The sequence below is a fragment of the Cephus cinctus genome, unplaced genomic scaffold (assembly GCF_000341935.2).
Source record: "Cephus cinctus unplaced genomic scaffold, Ccin1 Ccin1_scaffold1237, whole genome shotgun sequence".
NCBI lineage: Eukaryota > Metazoa > Arthropoda > Insecta > Hymenoptera > Cephidae > Cephus > Cephus cinctus.
Genome location: NW_014333690.1, coordinates 419,520 through 443,785, shown reverse-complemented (window position 1 = coordinate 443,785; position 24,266 = coordinate 419,520). Strand labels below are relative to the sequence as shown.

Below are 24,266 nucleotides of genomic sequence, written 5' to 3'. Positions count from 1 at the left end.
TGTATTCTATGCCTCGCGATCTTTATATGTGGAATATATGTATATCTACATATAGCATTTCAATGGGTAAAATCCTTTTGCAGGTGGCTCTTTAATGCGGTTTTGAGGGTTCATGAAAATTCCGGGTTCCTCCTTCTACTTCACTTATATCATATGCGCCTGTGTAATATAATAAAATGTATATAGTATAATATAATCATGCATTTGCTACCTTCCAAGTTAATTAATAGATTCAATAAGCATTGTTCATGAATAAAAAAAAGTAATAATAATCGGGTCTCGAACCCGAGACTCTCGCACGTTGACTCGTTACCATGCACGTATGATATTTAGTTACCGTGACGTACAGATTGGGAAAACTGTATTTCAGTTGTTATACACGTTTGGAGTTTGCTTGGAGTACTCTGATACATACGCTTAACCAATCAAAAACGTGGGTATGGTTCGAAGTTTCTCCGTCCAGGTGACGCGTCGACAATAGAAAACACACGCTTTACAGTGCCACCTGGTATAATCCATGCATCTCACAGAGCTCACCAATATCACGCGTAGTGTATCTATATATACTTGACCAATCAAAAACGTGGGTATGGTTCGACGGCCCTTCGCTCAGGTGGCGCGTTTACTCCAAAATAAAATTTGTTTCAAGAATATCGGCCCATTGGCAATCTCCCTACTCATCTCTGTACTAATCATATTTTTATTAGAAACCATTTTTTTAAAGTTACTACTTCATGCTGTGGACGAAATTATATGCATTCATGAACATGGAACATACATGTGTCATATGGCTACCACGGCCAGAGTCGGCACTGGATTTTCTTTGCAGTCATTCTATTACTGCCAACATTACTATTAGAAAATATTTTCGTAATATTAATACCGCAATTTCATTATATCAAACAATTATGCAGCAGTTTGGTGTGTAATTATATCTTATTCTTCTTACTATACAAGAGCAAAAGTATAAATTAAAACATGACATGCTTTTAGAAGAAATTACTGGTGCAGGCCTCATGAAAGCACATGTTGCAGGCTAGGGATTTCATAGTTTTCGATCTGTCAAAAAACCACACCGAACTCGTGGACCTACTACATGTGAATATTTCAGTGGCTGCAACGTGTAGTTTATTTAGTTTATTTAATAAAGTTAATGATTCTTAGGTTTAGCTACAAAATCATAAATATAATTGATTTAAACCTGTTTTATGGTGTTGTATAAAACAATTGTGTTTACTTAATCACATATGACATAGTTTTCATTGATTAGTACAGCTAGCGGTTAACTAGTTTTGCTATAATAATTCTATTTTCATAGAATATGTAGGAGAAAGTTTCTAGGAAACAAAATTTTTTAGATCTTTAAGGAACCCTTTTCTAATATGTCAATGTTCTAAAATGAAGTGCCGTAGCACATTTTACTGCGCCCGTTAAAGTAGTGTGTGTACAAATTTATGAAATCAAATATATGATCACTTTATTTACAGATGTGAATTAATAATAAAACTTAAACATTTATTTCAATTATTTTGACAGACTGACGATAAGAACTTTAACTCTACGTATACTTTTTGATCACCTCGCGTGTTGTTTAAAATCATAGATCGACCCGTATTGGTGAGGGGTGGGGACGGAGGCTTGAACGCGTAGTAAAACCATTCAAGTAACTAGGGACTATTTTCGCATGCTGCCAATCGCCTACACTGAACTCGTGGATCTACTATATGTATATTTGTATACTCGAAGGCGCCAGGTATTCCAGGCGCAGAACCTGCGTGAAGTTGGCCGGTCAACTTTTATTTTTTAAACTTTTTTTTATTCCAATCGTTTGATAGTCGTTTGATAGTGTTTGATAGTCTTGTAAAAACGTTTAATAGTCATTAGTCTTTTCAGAAAATCAAAATCAAAATCTGTTGTGAAGTTGGCCGGCACTTTTTTGTTTCTAACCGGATTTTGTTTTTCTGGAGCTCAATCGATGCAAAATCGTTTGATAGTTGCGAATTAATTAATAAAAACGTTTGATAGTCCATCGCTTGCAAGAAAAATGAGGAAAACCATATGCGAATCAAGGATCCCAATCGATACGATACAATCGACTCCTCGATCGGTGTCTCCATTGACTTAGACAATATAACAAACTTTTTCTACTTCCAATCGTTAGTCAATAGTTTCTTTCAGATATCAGTGTCGCGATCTAATGCATTCAATAAACAGAGAAACAACGATGCACTCTCCGCACATAAGTCACTACATGTTTTCCTATTATATGATCTAGCACTGGCCCATCATTTTAATTGTATTTTCAAAATTTCCTATAACGTTTTCACTACTCGTTTACATTACTACTGCTTCTCGTAGTTGAATATGATTTAATGGTTATTTAATAATTAATAAAACTTTAGCTGATTCCTTACCGAGTGCTACTTGGCGGGTTCATGCATTTCTTGGTATAAATTTACGTTCATTATGCCAGTCATTAAACTGAAAACCAATGTCAACTTTCTATATAGAGCTTATTAACGATAACTCGTCAATAATAATCACGGTAAAAGCTTAATAACAAACATATAGTTTTAGGATACTATTCGTATGTTCAAAGTAAGTACTTTGGAATTCCTGGCACGGACCCGCCAAGCAGTACTCGATAAGGAATCAGCTAAAGTTTTATTAATTATTAAATAACCATTAAATCATATTCAACTACGAGAAGCAGTAGTAATGTAAACGAGTAGTGAAAACGTTATAGGAAATTTTGAAAATACAATTAAAATGATGGGCCAGTGCTAGATCATATAATAGGAAAACATGTAGTGACTTATGTCCTTGGCCTCAATAATCTGATATCAATACTTTTTATTAGAGGAATACACAGCACTCCTGTACTTGGCGTAGTTTTTTACACGTAAGTGTTTTTTGGGGCATATCACAAGTTTTTGTTACTCAACGGGACATAGAATTTCTAAGCACTGAAATCTATATTGTCACAGATATAAAATGTAAATGCATTATGATGTTGCTAATCAGAAAAAATATATTGCGTTGTCGAAAATGTTTAATGTCATATAAATTTAATGTGTAAGTCCCTTTTTCTAGAAATGCATAAAGACATATACAAATTGTTAAAGAAAATGTAATCTTCAATGCATATAAGCGTCGTTAATGGTGTCCAGCTTGTTGAAGCCGTGTGGTAAACGTAAGAGAGGAGAGTGTACTGGATTATTTACGTACCTCAGGCCGTGCGAACAACAGAGAGGATACTATTGCTTGAGCGAAGCGCCAAAGCGTCGCTCGTTGCACAGTTTTCTGGACACTGTAGACTTCTACGTCCGATACCTAGATACAGAAAACTATACAAATTGTTAAAGAAAATGTAATCTTCAATGCATATAAGCGTCGTTAATGGTGTCCAGCTTGTTGAAGCCGTGTGGTAAACGTAAGAGAGGAGAGTGTACTGGATTATTTACGTACCTCAGGCCGTGCGAACATCAGAGAGGATACTATAGTTTGAGCGAAGCGCCAAAGCTTGTAGCACACTTTTCTGGACTTCTGCGTCCTACACCTAGATACAAGAAACTACGGAGCGGAACACCCTGAACTTCCACATCCGACACCTAGATACAGAAAACTACGGAGCGGAATTCCTGGACACCCTAGACTTCCACATCCAACACCTGGACACAGGAAACTACGGAGCGGAATACCTGGACACCCTGGACTTCCACATCCAGTACCTAAATACAAGAAACTACGGAGCGGAACCCCCGGACACCCTGGACTTTTACATGCGCATTACAAGCACACATATACATACACCCATATACGCGCGCTCTACATGAATACTATTAAAAACTGAATAATTCTATACTGTTATGAAAGCACCCTTATACTAACTGGAAATTCGATATGAACGGTAGCTTCCACAATAACTTTTCCTCATATATAGCGGTTCATAAGATATTTTGTTCCAAAGACAGGTATAAGGAGTTGACTCGAGTAAAAATATACATACACCCATATACGCGCGCTCTACATGAATACTATTAAAAACTGAATAATTCTATACTGTTATGAAAGCACCCTTATACTAACTGGAAATTCGATATGAACGGTAGCTTCCATTATAAAGTGTATTTGATTGTGTTGTGTATTCGTAAATTACTAACACCATTTAGAGTGCAAATAGGTAAAGAAGGCAAAGCAGTCAGCGCCATCTGTCGTGTAAAAAATGCGATGGACGTGCGAAGACGACGAAGACGACGACGACGATGACGACGACGACGACGGACCTGAAATCATCTCGCTCGCCATTTGAATACGTCCGGATCCTGTAGACTAATCGTATTGAATTTGGTGGCAATCAATTCAGAACCCTTGATTCCTACAGTGAATGTATCAATACATTTTTCTCACATACAGCCGTTCATAAGATAACACCAAAAATGTTTTTTCAAAACAAAACGGTTACGCCAAGTATTAAAAGTGTAGCCATTTCATAAAAAATAAATCCTTGCTACAAAAATACCAAGCAAAAATATTCAATTAAATCCAATAAATTAGCCAAGCAAAAATCCTGTGGTATACTGGTATGTGTGAGGCACGGCCCGGCGTGAGGGCACGACAAATGTAAGAGCGTGCGAACGAGTCAGTCGTTGAATTCGAGGCTCAAGCACACATGGTCTCCGTCAATGATAAATCGGAGGAAATAAAGGCTTTTGGTTGTGGTCAAGGGAGCCAATTTGTTCGCAGGTTTCTTAAAACCTTTCCCCTACATTACTATCTCCTAGGTAGATGCTTAATAGACGTGCATGTTTCTCTACAAAAAACTTGGTGTGCCAGCGACTAGCTCCAATATATGGTCCATTGAAGTAAGGACGGGAGAAAGCAATTTCTCATTATATACGTATATTCGGAAAATGTCGGCTTATCCGGTATTGCATATTTTATTTTATGTAACTCATGCATGAAAAATACTACTTTTCGTGCCTCCGACGTGTGGCGAAAGTGGCGCTTTATAATGCCGGTTGCCTGTACTTGGCGCGAGACTCGACCGAGTCTCTTGATGTTTCATATTTAAGGACCACTGACAGTAGACTTGTATCTGATATAAATTTATTCTGAAAGTCCTGGGCGTCAAAGAATTTACCGTTCTGAAATTTTTTGCAGCATATCAATCTTCATGACATTCATTAATTAGGAATAGTATATTCTAATTATGTATAGAACTCATTGTCAGTAGATATTTAAATAAACCGTTGCCTGACGAATTGAATGCTTATGTTCTAACAACAACTTGTCACGTGGTAAGATTCATCTGTCATTTTGTCGTCAATCAATTTAGTTATAATTTTATTTTACAAATTACCCGTCGACATTCCATGAATTCTTACCAATGTCGATACTGTAAAACATGAACTCTTCATTATCGACAAGCCGATGTGTTATCATCGAAAACGTACCAATCTATATTTATATAACAGCGATAACAAATAACCATATAAATAATAAATTACTAGCCTTTTGATTTGAAAGAATTTTCTTGCATCGAGTATCATGTGTAGGGTGGAACAACTTCGACAAGTTTAGCATACGATATTCGTATAGTTCTCATGTTGTGTGAAGTATCGTGGCGGCGCTATGATCGTATTCTTTACGGCAAGCATTGATGAGTCTCTTTATTGTCTGCCGATAAAGTGGGAAACGAAGATACTCGCATACGGGATACGTGTAGCGCCACCACGGAAACCCACTCGGCATGTGCACTACACTATTGTCGCATGTGACAATGTTGAATAATTTCGAGAATAAACTCCTTGGTACGTTTTCAGTTAATATATTTTTTTAAAGTCATCAAATCTGATGTGGTGGGGAGTTGTGCTTACATGGGCCTTTTACCTGATGCAAGGATATTCAGTCAATTGAAAATACCGTAAGTACTCTTTTGATAAAGACACGTGGCGGCAAGAGATTCATATATGTATGCAGATCAACTGACAATAACTGTATCGTAACAAGATAACAGTATAACGGTATTGATCATGTCAACTTTTACCAGCAGTTGGCTTATGGAATCACTGAACATTCATTGTATAAGCAGACTAGTAACCTTGAATGATAATATAGAATTTCCAATTACAAAAACTGTAAATAAGATTTAGGATTAACAGCTTACGTTAAACGGATTTGATAACGTATTTTTGAGATTAAAAAACATTCTGCCACCACCTTATCAACGAATAATCTGTAATTGAAAGCGGAAACAGGCCTCAGAAGTGACCTTAACAACCGTTGGACATATACCTATAGACTGCAATTAAAAAATTATTTCTAAAATGGTAAATGTGCTTTCTCAGTTTTTTTAAAACACCAATTATACTATCTCATTCCCATTCTATCGCATAAACAATAATAAGCCTCTTGTGTAATCTGATAGTACGAAAACATTGAAAACGATCGCGTACGTCACGCGAGCAAATTGCAAATGGCCGATCGGTAATTTATTTATGTTAATCCACTGAGCCCATAGCAAAGAGCACATTCTTTTTATGTCATTATGTAAGCCCCAAGGACGTCGTCTAACTAAAAATAGAAGCTGTATAAGTCACTGTCTCATGCTTCCTTTGCTTAGATGCTTTTATATTCCTTTTAGAAATTCAACATATTTAGCTAAGCTATAAATTCATGATGTTCAGCTTCCACAATATCTACTAGGCTCCCAGAAGAAATAGAATGTCCTATCATTTTACATTTAGGCTAGTTTTTCAGTTCCTAGAAAGTATGTTATGCAAATTGATAAATTCAGTTGCTTCGTAAAGCGACAATCAACAAATCAAAGCTTTGAACATATAATTAACTTGCACAAATAGTTTGAATACAAATTAGAAATCATAAAAGTTAAAGCAAATACGTTTCCCTTTAATATCTCGTTCATTCAATTTCTAATCGTTCTTTCACATCTGCGCAAATCCATATATGAGCTCCAATAATTAATGCATACAACACTTTTCACAAAAGATCGTATTATCCGTACATTTACCTATCGTATCTCGTCACAGTTCAAGGAGAACCGAATTCACCGTGACTTGTTAGATCTACGAATAGTTGAAATTCATCGAACGAGTATTGCGGGTGCTCACACAGACAAGAAGTAGATTTCACGTAGTCTCTCGCATATTCATTGCGCAACTTCAATTAAACACGTGTCCCCAATTGCGATACGTTATCAGTATTCCCATGAGAATCATCATAGAAATCAAATTAATCTAAGCAATTGAAAAGAGGGAAAGCTATTGGAGCACAATATTAAAAGTGTGACGGCAGATGGGCCGGAAAGTCTGTGCGAAGCGTGGGTATGGTCTTGAGGTAGGGCAGTGGAAATTTCCACTGTGCCCGCTGAGACGGTCAATACTCTCTCCGTGCCGTAACGCGCGGCACACTACGGGTATAAGCCTACAGGTCGTTTCATTCGGAAGTGCGTTGGGTCGGTTTTCTATAGCAGAAGGTATGCGAACGACTCAAATCGATCCTAGCACCATCTCCACGAGTCTCCTCGCAACGTAGACGAAGAGCCAAGGCAATGAGAATACCACTGAACCCGAGATCGGTAAAATTGGGGCGACGCGCGCGCATAGAAGATTCCAGAAGTTTTGTACGGGTGCGTGCGTGCGGAGCGCATTCGTGCGTTCGTGCGCCGAACCACGAGAGAATATTGCTCGGTCCAATTGTATACATGGCCACTGAACAAAGGTTAATAAACCGACCATCAGCCGGCGACAAAGTGGCGTACGAACCGACGTGGAGTATCGGTTCGCTCTCGTTCCATTTTAAGAAAAGTGGCGTCGCTGACGGTTCAACTAATTCGACATGAGACATCTGTGCTTCGGTATTTATTTTACAATATTCATATTTAAGTATCTTGGCAACTTCCGACATTCCTGTTACTCCGTGCGATCCTTCCCTACGGCTATGAAAGTTATTCAAAATAACGTAAAGTCAAACGTCTCGGTTCATAAACAGCAGTCGTAAGATCGTTCTTAGTATTGGTTCGTAATGAGCAGTCAGCTACAAATCGGAAGGTACATAAATCCTTCTATAGATCGTGGAAAGGATAACCTAAAATTAAATATTAGAATAAGAATTCCTGGTGTCTCGCTCAGGAATCCACTTTTGTAATCTTTTCTAAATTTCTCAAGACATTCAAACGTAAAGTCAATAGAAAACAAATGGCACGCTGTTTCATACCACGCGCGCATATACCGTAAATAAATTAAAAAGAACCATCCTAAAGATTCTCAGTGAACTATCATTACAATTGGAAGTTCCGGTCAGTGTGAAATAACCTGTATAACAGATTACTCTCTTATGCAGCCCCTGTGCAGAGTCTCGGAATCTTGGAAATACTCAAGGCAAAGAAAAAGCAGCTAGCCACTAGTCACGTGACAGAATTGAAATGCAATGAGAATCTTTAAATAACCGTCTGCGCAGATCCCTGCTTCCAGCCCACTCTGTATGTCTTGCCTGTGCATACGTGAAACGGAGATCCCAAAAAGCCTTGTCGCTCGCTACTACGTAGCCTTTTGAGGCCTTGAAACGTATACTCTCCTCTCTAAGGACACTCGAGGAACCCCGTGCTACGATTCCCCCACTTAGGGTGCCCAAAGCTGAAGTGTGGATGCATCGTACAGGGTCGTGCCTTCAATTCGTACTTCAGTGTTGCACACTCTTTTCTCGATACCTTTAATTGCGTGACACAAGTAGCGACGCATGGCATACCTTTCAAGAAGATTTAATCATCGTTTTACGAATTGTTATTTCCGGTGCAAGTAACGAGCATTATGAATCATCCAACTCATTAAGCAGAGATGACTCTTGACTATGCAATCTTTTCGTCCGTGTCGATCCCATGAAGAGGATGCAACGTGTGCACGCGCCGAAGATACTCGACCATGGGGTTATATTTATTTGTCGATTATTGCATCGATGTCGAATTGTAACGTCAAAGGATACTCAGGGTTATGTCACTCGAGAAAATACAAGTAGTTAGTTTCGTGTTGATTCACAAGGATCACATGGGGTATCAAGTTACCTAATTGCAACTCTTTTTAGTCTCCTTTGACGTGAAGTCGTTTCATGAAGAAAATTCATTTTAAATAATAAAAATTTTAGAAAATCACACGTGGCATTCTTTACGATTACTAAAATATATACTTTGAAAAAATTTAACATATTTCAGGGAAAAACCCTTGCAGTATTTGTGATCTGCTGAAGATTTTTTTTTCGACCTATCAAAAAATGAATTTTATTCTTGGATCGATTGTATTTTATAATGTGTTATACATATTCTTTCTAAGTTAGTACATCGCGAGCGTTAGATAATAGGACGAGTCGACGAATATATAAATAAGCAGAGTTATCGTTTAAAGTTTTATAACTTTTTTTTGCAGTTTACACGCTCAAGGCAGTATAATGCGAATAACATGCTTAAAGATATCAAGTGTTACGTATGGACTTGTAAACAGGAGATATCTGTCCTATACTTCCGTATAAAAACGCGTTGTCGATTAGATGTCTAAAAAAAATTATTTCGCCTTGATTAATAACAATTAATCAAAATAACAGTAACGATTCATTACTGTCATCTCGTCCCATTAATATCGTTCCATAATCAGAAATAGCAATGGAAGAAAATACAAATGAAACGAAACACAATGATAATACGAATAATGAGAAATTTAAAGACTCCATCAGCAGTTTGAAGCTATATGCCACGCATCTTTTTGACCAGACAAGAGATGGAAAATAGGGTGCCAGGTCAACCAATAAGAATCAAGCGATTGAAGAGATAGATAAGAAGTAAGTATTTCTGACAAGTTACAATAATTTTTAGCTGACGTGCAATCGGATAAACAGATCTTAACCTCCTAACACTTTGTCGTCGTTTCAGTCGGCAAAAGCCACGTGGTAATGTTTACAATTTTTGCTTATTCAGCACGCACGATTAATACTTCAAGACCCGAACCAAAAGTCCAGCTCGAATTATCACTAGGAGAAGAAAAACGAATTCAAATAGAACGTTTCTCCCCGGACCGACGCACTTGCTCGGTCGGTAACTGTTCCGCGCGGCTCGCACAGATAATCTCGAAAGCATTCAGCTCTGTCCATCATCCAGCCATTGGAAATCATATATGGCCGCATTATCCGAATGCTGCTTCAGCCAATATTCGATTATACATACGTTAGAGAAATTGTTTATCCATACATGACGAAAAGCAGGTTTACACACTAATCGTACAATAAGTCACAGCTTTGTGTCATTGTACCGTCGGCCGATAATAATAAAAACGACCGCACGATTTTATTGATAAAACCGAGATAGAATATTCATGGTTAATACTGACACCTACGAAGGACGGCTGACAACCATTACCCGGGTAACATGATCAGTTCAATTTTGTAAATAAACTATAAATAAACAATGGACCTTGAACGTACGATGCTTTTTTCTTATGGACACTGTGCTGTAACTCTATTAGCGCTGTCATGTTTTCCTGCTGTATAAATAAATCGTTCTGCTCGAAGGGCCTTTTATTATCATTATGAAACTGCGATTGCGCGACAGGCCAAGGTCCGATCAACAGTTCGAAAACCTTCGTACAGTTTCCGATTGTGTTGTCGTTTTTCTTGACAGTCCAAATGAGATTTCTCCAAGCAAAATCATAGCGACCTATGGAAAATAGTTTGCGACTAATTCCTCGCGGACTTTGAACGGCATTGCGAATGGGACGAAAAAACGTGTCGTTTAACGTTAGTGATATATGGTCACGTGATTGAAAATTAAAAATATGTCTACGACACGCGTGGATGTTTTCTTCGGTCGACTATTTTGACGTTGACACAACTATAGGCCTACGTGCTATTCGGAGCGTCTACAGTATCATCATAACACCACTGACGTATCACAACCTTCCGCATTCAGAATTTCCCAATGGGGCATGTTCTATTCCAGATCGATTGTTATTGCTATGAAATTTTATATCTTGTCGCGCAGTTAGGATTTAAGTTAAAAAAATAACTGTGATGACCTAAAACAGTAGAATTTAATTTACATTGGTATTAGGAAAATTATAATTAATTAGACGAAAAAAGCACTAATGACTTAGGTTATTCTTTCTTTATAGTTTCACCTGTATCTCTTACCACTTAGTTTATTGGTGCTCAACCAATTAAGAATGTATTTTTGAGAAGTCTTTTTTATAACTATAAATGTTTAATAAAAGATTCGAATGGAACCAGAGAGTTCGTATCCTGCGATATCTCTTGCAATATAACCGGTTATACGTCGGTTTAGCCAATGATAAGTACATCAGTCTAAACTGATGTATGTAAACATGGAAAGGGTTGAACTTTAACATTATATGTTCAGATAATTTCACAATAAATGTTTATCGAGGTGCTACGTTCGTATCTCTTACAGAATTTTCGGTCGAATTCTACGAACCGAGAGATCGTGTTATGACAGCAAAAAGAGGTCTGCTTCGCCAAACGATTTCGGTTAATCGCTCAGGCGAATTATCAAGCGTCCAATATTTGGATACTTTGCCAAAAAAAGAATGAATACCCAACCAATCCATCACTGTGAATTACAAAGGACCGACAAGAACAGAAAGGCGAGGTCAAAGTTCTAATTTCCTCCATAACGTTGAACTAATTTTTCAATTAACCTAAAAACTCCCACAGCGTATACAGATGATAACACAAAAGTTCTGAGAATCAAGCTGGCGCCAGCTTATCTTAAGATTTGAGCGTTGATCCAAGAGATCTAAATACCCTAACGACCTCGGAACGGTTGTTGGGCTAACGCGTGTCCAAGTGGCGATTCGTTTGGCTCAATCTTATTCGAGACTGATGATCTGCTTGAATTTAACTTTCTCAATAAAACTTTCCTGGGGCGGAGGAGCAGAGAGCGTTAACCATAGTCTAACCGATTCTCAAGGATCAACACTCGTGAAGAAGCTGGGTACAAACTTTCTAGGATGTAGGGCACGGGGATACGACTTTGTAGCGGGCGCCGGGACGTCTCGACGATGTTCATGAAACTGCGACGTATCAGCCAACACAAGTCAATCAACTATTCCGGTGAAATCGATAGTACAAAGAAGTAAAATTCCAGTCAAAAATTTCGTACTACAGTCATTCTTGTACTTGCATACTTATTGCTTAATTATCTACTAGCGTATTTGGTAATAGTTATAATTGTAACGGTGAAAATTTCGACCATCTAAAGACGATCGGAGGTTAATAAACTGCCCGTTGGGGAAAAAGTACTGCGTCGTAACCTGGTTCCTTTGAATGCGCACAAAGCCATTGCTTCGTAAACACGTGAGACTGCACTCGATCCCTCTTGGTATATTCTGAACGCACAATTCGCATTTGCTTAAAAACTCCGAGTCATCGAATTGCAAAAGCAAAGGGGTCCCTTGCGCCAAATGGATTTAGCTTAAAAGAAGGCCACGACGCAGTAGGCCATGCAGCGGTATTGATTTCGGTTTGGCTTCTACACTAGAGATACCAGCAGTCACATAATATCTTTTGCGAATGATAACGCGTAAGACACTCTTTCAATCGCACTCTTTCAATCCTTTAACGATATTTCGACCACAATACCCTTTCTCTTCGAGAAAAGATATTACCGGTGTGATGTCTTAATATTATTAAATTTGACAAAATGGATGAATTTTTTCGAGAAAATCAGTTTTTTTATCAATTCAACAAACTTATTTTTCTGCGAATCGGTTGATATAGGAAAGCAGATATTTGATCAAATATTTCCAATAAAATAAATATTATTTTCTTCAGGCACTCAGATTGACGGGGGTGATTGTATATGTGGTAGAGAAAAAGTTATACGATACGGAAAAAGTGTGTTACATCTTTTTCATAGCATGAAATTGTTTTTATTGAGAAAAAGAATAGGTGAAATAGTCTTTTGTTTTCTTATTATACGCCTTCTTTTTCGGCAAGTGATAATAACATGAGGGTGTTCGACCACTCGTCGAGATTTCAATAATAGAAAACTCGTAAAACGATCGTAAAAAGGTCACGAGAGTCATGTAATCAATCAGGTCGAACGCGTAAATGCAAGTACCGATTCACAAGCTGGTTACGAAACTAATGATAAAAATGCACGTGATTCTCGTATTCTGACGTAAATAACGTCTATATTTACATGCTAAATATTGCGAACTCGATGATTAAGTCAAATATTTGTGTGGGCAGCGCGTTGCGCGGTTCAAAGATACGAGTAGAGTGCTGCTGTTGTATCATGATTTTAAAAGTCAGTACTTATTGGAAAGAAAATGAAACTGGTTAAACTGGGACTATAGATTTTTATAATAAAAACAAAGCATAAACATTAAAAAGTTATTAACGCCTGTCACTTTAAAGATACTATATACTGTTGCGCGATGTTTTATTTATTCTTTACAATGGCAAAGTCTTTATCTTGAATCGGTACTGCCTCTTGTCATTCGTAAGTTATTAGTTTTCGTGTTAATAAAAATCCGACGTCAGAAAAGACGGAAACTATCCTTCCTACCGATATCAATATATTATCAGCCACACTGTAGTACGATCGGTTATGTTATATGTTCCATATGATTATTACCGAATTTAGCTCCGACTACAGATTAAACAGCTGACTGTTTTACCGGCAAAGTCTCTCATCAGCTTAAAATATTTATAATCCTCCACAAGAGCCATTGTTAATCAATCTACTTTGAAGGTCGTGTGAGTTATGAGCTATACGAATATTCGGAGTAAGTATTTCGTATAGAAATTATTCAAATTGTATCATAAAGTTTATTGCCATGAAAATTCAATTTATCCTTTTCCCGCATACCGTATAGTATTACCAAATTGATAAAGGCGTCTGATTAGATCACGACTGATAAGCAGCGTGGCACGCTAGACCGTCGTTTGTCAGTTCAAACCGGCTTGCTCATTTATGCTGTCAATGGGAAAACCGAAAATGATATAGTAGTCTGGTTAAGACCGGTTTCCCTTGACAAGTGAAATACATGAGCTCGACCAGATCCGGACTTCGGTAGACACTGTCGGCGACGTCCTTGTCGAGAATCCGAAGCATCATTGCACTGCGTTGCATCTGAGGCTCAAACGCATCCTCAATCGTTTATTGAAACTTCAATGAAATCACACTTGAGACAATTCAATAGCAGAAATTAAAAAAAGGCTATAGGTAGTATCCGTACCTTCTTCCAGACCCAAAAATCCTCTTCCGATAGCTGCTGACAATTCAAGTGAAATACATAAGAATTATACCTTCATCAAAGCAGCTAATTGTTTTATACCTAAATGAATCCCTATCGGTTTCGCTGGAAAGGAACGTCAGAGCTCTAACGAGTGGAAGGCGAGTCATAAAATCGTGACGCATGTTCAGCAGTAAAAAGTAGTGGCGGTTAAAACTATTAAGCACTACCATTTTATCCTTTAATTCATGCAATTGGTATGCATCAATCATTCAATTTCCTCTTTTCCTTTGAGTTCAGCGATGCTCGCTTCCGCTATAATCATTTATCGAGATCTTTATTAATTAGAAAAAAATTCTTAAAATGAACCAATGCTTAGTATACTCTCATTATGAATCATAGCTTAATAATTTCGACTCTCACGGACTCATGCAGCTGCCATAAAAAGTAATCTAAGGATGACTAACGCATATTAAAACTCGATACAACAAATCTGCGATGTTATTTTGTGCAGCCCTACTGCACCTATGTCACACGACTCAAGAGATTCATGGTGCGTGGCATCGGGTCGCAGCGATTACTCTTACAGCGAGACCAGTAATATATGTAGAATACTTGCCGAAGGTGGAACGAGAGAAAAGTTTATTGCATCGAAGCTTATGGATTAACAAGACAAACTGCCATGTTGGGTTCTACCCTTCAAGGCTGCACTTTTCGCTCTATTTCTTGTGTCTATATAAAAAACATACACTGCCATGTTTAAATGTAGAATTTTTGATTTCAATAAAAATTGCATCATTGTCAACTGCACCACTCAATACGACCTCAATAGCTCCCAATCAGAAATTCCCTCATGTTTTTCTATTCAGCAACAATCCACGATTGCCGTGACCGTACGAAATAAATGTTGTGCAATTTTTCATGACTAGCAATATAATATATATTTTTTTTCTACTGTGATCGTCGTGCTGCAATTTAAGGTTTATTTTACTGGTTAACCGCTGCACTGTAAACACAACACGTATAGCCGAGAAGTATTGACGTGCATGCATATTGAAAGGACCAATGAGACGTGATGATCGCAGTCGATTTGCATGCTTCACTTTCGTTACTACCATTGTAAACACGATGACGAGCTTGATGACACGTGATTCTTCTCGGTTACGAGATCGGTAAGTGATACTTAGGCTTTCCTCATACTTGTCTGCACTGATTGTTACGATTGTTTCTGAGATAATTGCGTATGTACGAAGAATGAAGAAACGTGACGTCACGGGCCAACGAATCATCTGGTTATTATTGTGTCTTGGCAGCGGCTTACGAAAGATTCAAATAATCCGATACGCCAGTGTCTTTATATTTGCATAATAAATAATAACACGAGGAAATAGATCTTCGCAAGTATTCGATCTCGAAGTATCATATAAGGTTACATGGAACCGTATACTTTATTTTGATAGTTCAATAGATTTCAATGAATTAAATTATTATGAAACATTTAATCTTTCCTTGGAAAAGAAACCTTTCTTGTTATCTTTGAACCGGACTGTACGTCTACCGTGGTTTTATTTCATGGGTTTCGTTAATTCTCATACGCATTATTTTTTTTTTACGAGATAGATTGTGCATGTAATATATATGCACGTACTAAAATGCACAAGTGTATTCGTATATTGCACGCAGTTTATGCATTTATATACTAACCAACATCCGTTGGGAATACGAACTTGATTCTACCCAGGGTTACGTAGTAGATAGGGCAGGTTAGTTAGTCGAAATTTTGTTGTAATATTATTCACTGTCGATGATTCGATCAGTGAGAAATGATATTGAATCGATTTTTGTCTGATATTTAATCAAAATTCTAGAAATGTTATTCTAACTCAATGATACGAGTCGTTATCTTTCTAGGTGATTCATTTCAATTTAAGTATGTCTGTAACAAATTATCGAATTATTGAAACACATTAAAGATAATCGTTGATGATGAATTGTTTTATATACGAAGGTCAATTTACATACAATCCAGTTTAAACCGTCGATCGTATAGGTGCACGATTATGGGTTTTATGGACACGTTGAAAGGCATTGGACAAACCAGTTCGCGAACACTATTTTTGCACGGTCTCGATTCTGTCCTAACGCCAGTTGGATATGCCTTGATTTTGGCTCAGGTCGTGGTTACTAAATTTACCGGATAAAACCAGTATAGTCTCCCTTATCGAACAATTTAAATATGAATCGCTGCTAGGGTCACGTCACGCCTACGTAACCTGGGACGTTAACAGCTTTGACGTCAAAGATTCACGACTCACCATTCAAACCAATCTGCCGCGAGTGTCTCAGAATCGCAAGTCAGGCTAATATGTGAATGTCAAAGGGTAGAAAGGCTGTGAGACCAATTCATGAACGAAACCACAAAAATCGTATCGCAATAGAAACCAGAAACCGGAAGTTGTAGGCGTAGGATAAGATACGATAAACATACGGATAGGACGCTATACAACATTTCGGAACGTTGCTTTACGTTTAACAATCTTTTGTGACGCTCTTCGCGTATCAAAAATAATTATGATAGAAACTAATGGGCTTAAATAATAGTGCAGCAACGGAGCAATTTATCTACAAGGAATGCTTTTATTAATAGTCGACATCGGGATGCTGCGATTAGGTTGATATTTATGAGGAGCAGAGCACAGAGTTCCATGGGAAAACTTGCAGTGGGGTGGTCCGACTATGCGACCAGAGAGACTATACATTTGTTTATTTTAGGAGTTTATTCCCGTGTGAGTTATTTCTGTTGGCATTCTGCCATCTTCGAACGGAATGCCATTCCCGTCGTATTAGTAATAGCAGCGCGACGACGGATCATTGATGTGTTCCCTGTAGGTAACCGTTCTATATATATTTAAATAGCTGAGGGGGAGTGCAGATCCGCCATGTTATTGCGTGTCCACTGTGACCTCGAAATTAAAAAAAAAGAGGCGGAATCTAATCGTGAAACGTGAGAGGGTGACACCCCGTATGACATCAGAGCTGTGGTACATATTGGACGCCTGACCTTCCTCCAGGAAACTCCGAACCAGATTAACTTTCGTTGCGGCGAACGGGGCAAATACGTCCTTACCGACTATGTCTTCGTGTCGGTGGTTGGCAGCTGCACTAGAACTGTGGAAAAATGTTGCGTGGGTGCCGAGACGCTACGTCACATAATACAGGCGCCGTGTTCCGTAAGTACGCAGCGCCGTCGACGGCGCTGCTGCTTAAAATAACAAAGCCAACCTCGCCGTCGCGCAAAGGCATAATAAGAGGATCGCACACCGCTCACGCTACGAGCGCGTGTTACAATCAAACCAACTAGGCTCTCGTCCAAGATGAACATCGACGAAAATCCTTATTCCCTATTTTGCTTGCCACGACATACTTCTTGGAAATTAGTTCGTAGTACCACGAAAACAATCACGTCACATGTTACAGATGAACAAAGTCGCGAGACGGAGCGTTGATTAGATAGATGGAAGCGCCATCTTGCGCATGCGCGCGTCTAACGGTCTTTTCGCAGTGGCCATCCTTAGTTAGATTCTCGGCTGGCGTTGGCGGTGATCGCCTACTCTTTCGACATCTTCACATTCGAAAGCTCGAATTTTCCTCGAACACTGACACTTTACAACGAATTATTTCCGGTGTTCGAAAATAGATGTGATGTCCTTCAAAACCGCTGCTTTCATGTTTATTGAATGCAGAAACATACTCGGATAGAAATTGTCCATAGGTCCTAGCTGGGAGCTAGATAATTTGCCGAGTGTCAAAGCAGGCGCTAAGTAGGAAACTCTCTGGGCTCCAGTTATGATTTGTAATGCTCAAAACGTCTGGCCCCTATTATAGATGGATTTCCTAGGCGCTATGCAGTTGCCTTGTATTTTACCAAACTAATTCAGTGACTCTTTGCTAAGTTCTGGAAGTCATCTGCATTTTTAATGTATTTTCGTATATTATATATTTGTAATTTATTTAAATACACCGACAATATAACCATCTAAGACTTTTAAATGAATAGAAAAATTATTTTTTTTATTTGGTTGACGAAGAGCCCAATGCCGTTTCTAGTCTTTAGTATTTATTAACGTTGATCCAAAAGCTGTGTAAGTGACTTTCCCAGTTATCCAGTTAAACTTTATATCTCTATATCCCCGTAGTTGTCATGCTATATTAAAATACCTTTATTAAAATGTGCTACGTAAAAATATTATACTCTGATACATAATGTAGGAGTGTAGGTCCCCTATCTAGTAAGGCCTCTTATAGGCCCCCGCGGAAAGTTAGCACAAAGGCCTTGAATAGTTCAGTGGTCAGAACATTCAACCGACTATTGGAAAACCCGAGTTCGAGTCTTGGTCCAGTTCTCTATTTTTTTTCCCATGGATCCTACAATTGGTGTAAGAAGTAGAATAGGGGAATCCCTCTCCACATGAGGCGGAACGACGTTGTTCCAGAGTTTAAGACGAAAAAACAAAAGACAAATGAGGGCACGTATCTACTCGGTATATCTGAGTGTATGAATATGGCCCCCTACTCCCCATCTACTAAAGTCTCTCATAGGACTTCGCGGCGAAATAATAAACGAGCCCTGGCTAGTTTCGTGTTCCGAGGATTTGTATTCCGAGCAGAAGAGCCGGGTTCGAATCCCGATCCAGTTCCGATATTTTTCCGCAGATTCTATATACATTTGAAACATACGTTTCAGGTGCGGATTAATTGTTTCACCTCCTGCCACCCAAGGGACACATTTTCGAACAAGTAATTTGCGACTGTGATAAGGTTTTGGTCAGACTTACTACGTTAGACCTGGTAGGAAATGCCTAGTTTGCACAATTGGCATACTACTTCAAAACTATAGTAGCTAGCCCGTAACTGCAACGTTTGAATAGAAATACCATTTCAATCCCCGGTTAGGGCCTTTCCTGACGTCACGAACATGCCGTGCCAAATTTCGCGATATAAGCGAATTTTCAACGGTGGGCATGTTGCCTAGTGTGAAGCTAGACTAGAGGCACCGTATGAATATCAAATAACGCAAATGTCATGTTAATATATTATAGGTATTTATAGGGTAAAGTTGCAGAAAATGTAAATATACATTTTTCATGATTTTATTCTCAAACTATAATAAATAACGTGCGTCATTAGATGTATATTATGAAGTTACTGAAATTGACACATACAGTTCATTATTTGATTTGCGGGAAATTAACGTTCACTTGTCACTTTTCAATTAACCGATTATCGCTATAAGTAATTAGGACATTTCACCCTGTTAACGCTGATTCGAATGGTACATTGGAATTTATACATAGCAAAAACAGTTTCCGTTTAAATATAAGATAGGGGCTTAGTTTTCACTGTTATTTTCCAACTTGTCATTTGCATTACTTACGATCGTTTACATAAACGACACTTTTGTAAAATTGATGTGTGAAATCCAATGTTAATTATTATAAATATCCATACCCATTTACAAGTAAATACGAAGTATATTTTTAGCGTTCAAAAGCAGTTTACCTAATACGTTAATAGACATACGTGAAAGATTAATTTAAGGTATACGATTTCTTGTGTCATCACAATCAGATATTTTTTCTAATTATTATTCATTTGTAACTTTATTTTTTAAATAAATATTTTACTTCAGCTTCACATAGGCCAAAGTCGAATCTGGATAACGATATTTTTTAAATAAACTTTTTTAAGTAAACATTACACTTACGTGTCTCACGTAATGAGTGTGTAGGAAAAGGTGTGAAAAAATTCAGTCGTCGCTCGTATATAAAAAAAATGACTAAAATGACTTCTTGGCACTGTCAGCCATACGGATTGTTATTTTAGAGCAAACCGGTGGCTGTATTATTAATACCAACACGAAAGATTACGTAGTCCCAAAAAGAAAACAGAAAACAAAAAAGTCAGCTTTATTATTATGATGAATCTTGCTATTATTTTTAGCATGTGAATAATCATTGAACACTCTCTCAAATGCAATAGGTAATGTACATTTGCATATACATCTATATTCTTAACTACTTATGCTGTTGCTCAGAGCAATAGTAATACTCGACGATAAAAATATTGTTTATTTATTTGTTTGTACATTTTTAATTTTTTATCTTATCGTACCGATCATCTCTCCGAAGTATATTGATTAGGAATTAATTAAAATTAACGACAATTTAATTGTCCAAATTGCCGTGTCATTGAGTATTGCGTTGAAGCAAAAGAATTAAGTGTTATTAAAACTGCTGAAACATAGCTATTATATATCTTTGCTATTAACGCAGACCTTGAGTTCTGCATGGTTGGTCAATTCGTAAATTTAAGTCAGTAAAGTCTGGAAAAGTTTAGTTCTAAGATATTATGATTCACCAGTTTCGTAATCAATCACTGTGTTACGTCATTCCATTTTAAGATTACAAACTGTTTATGACAACTTTTAATGCAATATTTCTAATTAAACGATTGTAAATTTTCTATCGCGTTCCACACCAATGCATTCGCTTCTATGTATATGTATAACATGTTTGCTTATTGACAAAAGTCATTAACGTTCAGTAGTCTGTCGATTCACAGAAAACGTGAAAATTCAAATAAACTCGATAATGATCATCTATAGTTTTGCTATAGTTCTGCTACAGCTTTCCACATTTTTTGTTTGCTATATAATTTTTATGTACATTTTGTCGTAATATATGACAACGCTCGTCTTAAAGAACGGTAATTACGACAATGTCTCAGAAAACAAGTATTTGATCCTATAAATCTTATATAATTACCGAAGCAACAAATTCTTTAATCCAGTGAACAATCTTTCCTTCCAAGGACACATCTAAGTAGTGATACACTTGTAAAAGAATGTACGATTAACTCCATATTTCTTCATTAGCGTGGTGGAAAAAAAAATTGACTGACCTTACTAATTATAAGCAAGGTCGATTCTTAATCTATATTAATTTATATTATTGCATTTCAATTGACGGTTATAATACGCATATTGTGTAAAAATTGATAATGAGTCTAATTGAAGATATAACAAATGAGGCAAACATGTTATTCTAAGAGTTGCAGTGTACCATTATTATGTCTGTTATCTACCCCGTACGGATGAGCTATGACAAGAAATCTACGCGTCAAAAGAAACATTTTTTCTTACTCATGGTGCATACGCAAATACGTTTTCTTTATAATTTGCAAAGGACAGCGTAAATAAACATAATTCACTTTTGGACAACCTCATGAAATTTAATACCGGTAATAATCCACTTTGTTGAAATGCGTCATCGCGAGTTTAAATGTCCTTTAAGAATATATGACATACTGGAAATCCCGTGGAACGATATGATCGAGCACATTTTAGAATTCGTAAATTCCCATTCACTGACAGTGCTCAAGCCAGTTGGATTTTGCCATTGGAAGACGGAATGGAAAATTTGGTAGAAATGCTGCTGTGAAAGGACTCGTAAATTATATAGTATAGAGTAACTAATTCTCTAACAGTGTATTAATGAATGGGATTTTAATACCTCTAATTATCTAATAATGATATACTGTTGTATTTAGATTTGATTTGAATTAGATATAATAATGATAATGATAAATAATGATAATTTGGCAAATTCACGATTTACGTCGACTTTTTAAAATTTTAATCATCATTTGTGCAAGTTATCAGGTACTTTGCTTTGGAAGTAACCAAAGTCTTTGAGATAATGGTAGTCAACCGCTAGGCTTACCTAACATCCACTTATCATATTAGCAAATGTGCAACAGCACGGACTAAAAATAATGCCGCAACATCTAGAAATAGTAACGTAGTAGTACGAGAACGTATTGATCGTTCGACCCTGTTATGCACGTTTCTGTTCTGCGGCAAGTGCATCGACCTGAATTCTCGTCAAAATATAGCTAGAGGTATCCTTGGCCACGCCAGTTTCAAAACTAGTCGATATGTTACGTTTCGGAAATAGAAGATTTCTGCGACAAGTTCCATTCGCGACTCAAGAACTTTGTTGACATAGAAAACACTACAGTCTTACTTGGACTAAAAAATATCTTGAGGCTTTTTCAAAATTTCCATTCGAAAATTCTTAGGCATTCTATCCTTACCAAGTAATTACTTACGTTATTTTTCACTGTAGCTACAGCGAAGTAAACAAAAGTAAGATTAATGCTTTTTAGTATTTACTAATCCTGTTTTTACTTTGTGAGTAAAATTTTCGTCTTCCTTATCCTATTTGCTTTATTCTCCATATATGGGGGTTAAGTGGCAGATTGTGAATAAGATACATTGAGAATGTCCCATCGTGTATGGTTTAGTGTGAATGAAGCTTAATGGGCGAACCCCTTCGTAGATACGGTACTGTCCATTCTGGCGCGTAGTATATTTAAGGTCATGAAAATTCATAGCTTTGACTGTACCCAGAATGCAGATAAAGAAAAAAAAAATCCACGTGGTGAAACGAAATGCCTTTGAGTGGAATACGCGTCATGAAGGGTTCCACATGTGAGATGTATCGAATGGAATATCAGATAAGGCAAAGATTTACTTTCGTATTGATGTTGTTGGTCCTCATTAAGAAAAAAAGAAAAAGAAAATAAAGGTCTATAAACATCAAAAATATTCCCCGAATGGAATACCAGGGCTTCTGATTTTCAAACGACAATTCAGGTTGAATTTATATTTTGCACAATTGGTTACTCAGTGAGTCCATTCAAAAATTTTCCATGAGCATATAATAAAAATTATCATTTCTTTCATCCTATGATAAGCGTTATCTTTTTTAACCCCTTTGTGTACTTGCAGTATGCTTTATTTGAAATGAAGATTGTTAACTAATCAAAAGGGGTAGATCGCAAGACGACACATTATTCAGCCATATTTTTTGTACAGTTATACATTCTATTTTTAACCCGTGTAATTTTCACGCTAATAACTCAGCCGATGACACACACGTAAGTACCGTGAGCTCTCCCACAGTGGAAATTTCCATTCGCGAGACTCATTGGCGTAGCTACCGGCAAATTCATCATTATGATTTCAAGTATCAAATGACAAAGGTTAACAATAAAAAATTCATATATCCCCTCTAAGTATTAATTTTCTCAAAATGAGTCGCTTCTACTTATCGGTTATCTGCGTATCAAAAAAAATGCAAAGTTCAAGATAGGCAAGGCGCTTCGTAATAATCACAATGACAAGTACCAAACACAGTCTCAGCGATACATATATATGTATATACATATGCCTCTTTAATTATTTACACCGATAAATCATCAATTAAGTCAATTAATCCGTAAGGCATATCGAGTTTGTTATTTGAGGCAAATTAACCTGTTCTTTAACTTTACATGTCGTCAATAACTTCTGAATCAGATCAAAAAACGCTAAAATAAGGAAGACCGGAATTGTCCCGGATTTATTAAAGAATTTCGCAACTGTGATCCGCAAATGGCAATGGCCAACGTACGGTGCAGCGTCGCGGCAATCCTTCACGTGCAGCCCACTCTTCGAAATTTTCAAACTATGATTCACAATACCTGACATCGTTAGTAACTCGTGGCTATATACCGCAGTGGGACGGCTGTGGTAATGTACACGGATTCCTATGTATTATTTATCAGTTGACGATGGCTATGTATGGCGCTGGAATCGATCGAAAGGAAATTTCTAGAAACCCCATTCGCAGGTGGCTTCTACGTACTACCTGACTTTATCGTCTGACGTAAAAGACACCAAGTATATGTCCGCACGATACCCATGTGCGTGGTAGGAAATCGTCAAGGAGCATTCAAAGCGATAAAGAACTTCAAATTAGTAGATTGTCTTCTCTTAGAATATAAAATGCAAAATTATTTTTTAATACCAAAACGAGCTCTTGGTATTGAATATACATACAGGGTTATTCGCGGCAAACGCACCAGCTGAAATTGGCTCTGAATGGGTGATTTCATGTATCG

The 24,266-nt window shown here is 37.4% G+C and overlaps 1 long non-coding RNA gene across 1 annotated transcript; it reads left to right on the top strand.

The window, feature by feature from the left end:
• Positions 1-7,516: 7,516 nt before the first annotated feature.
• Positions 7,517-10,487, top strand: LOC107272700. The gene is made up of 3 exons (XR_001539024.2): positions 7,517-7,879; positions 8,365-9,849; positions 9,941-10,487. It is a non-coding gene; the product is annotated as an uncharacterized LOC107272700 (long non-coding RNA).
• The last annotated feature ends 13,779 nt before the right edge of the window (positions 10,488-24,266 follow it).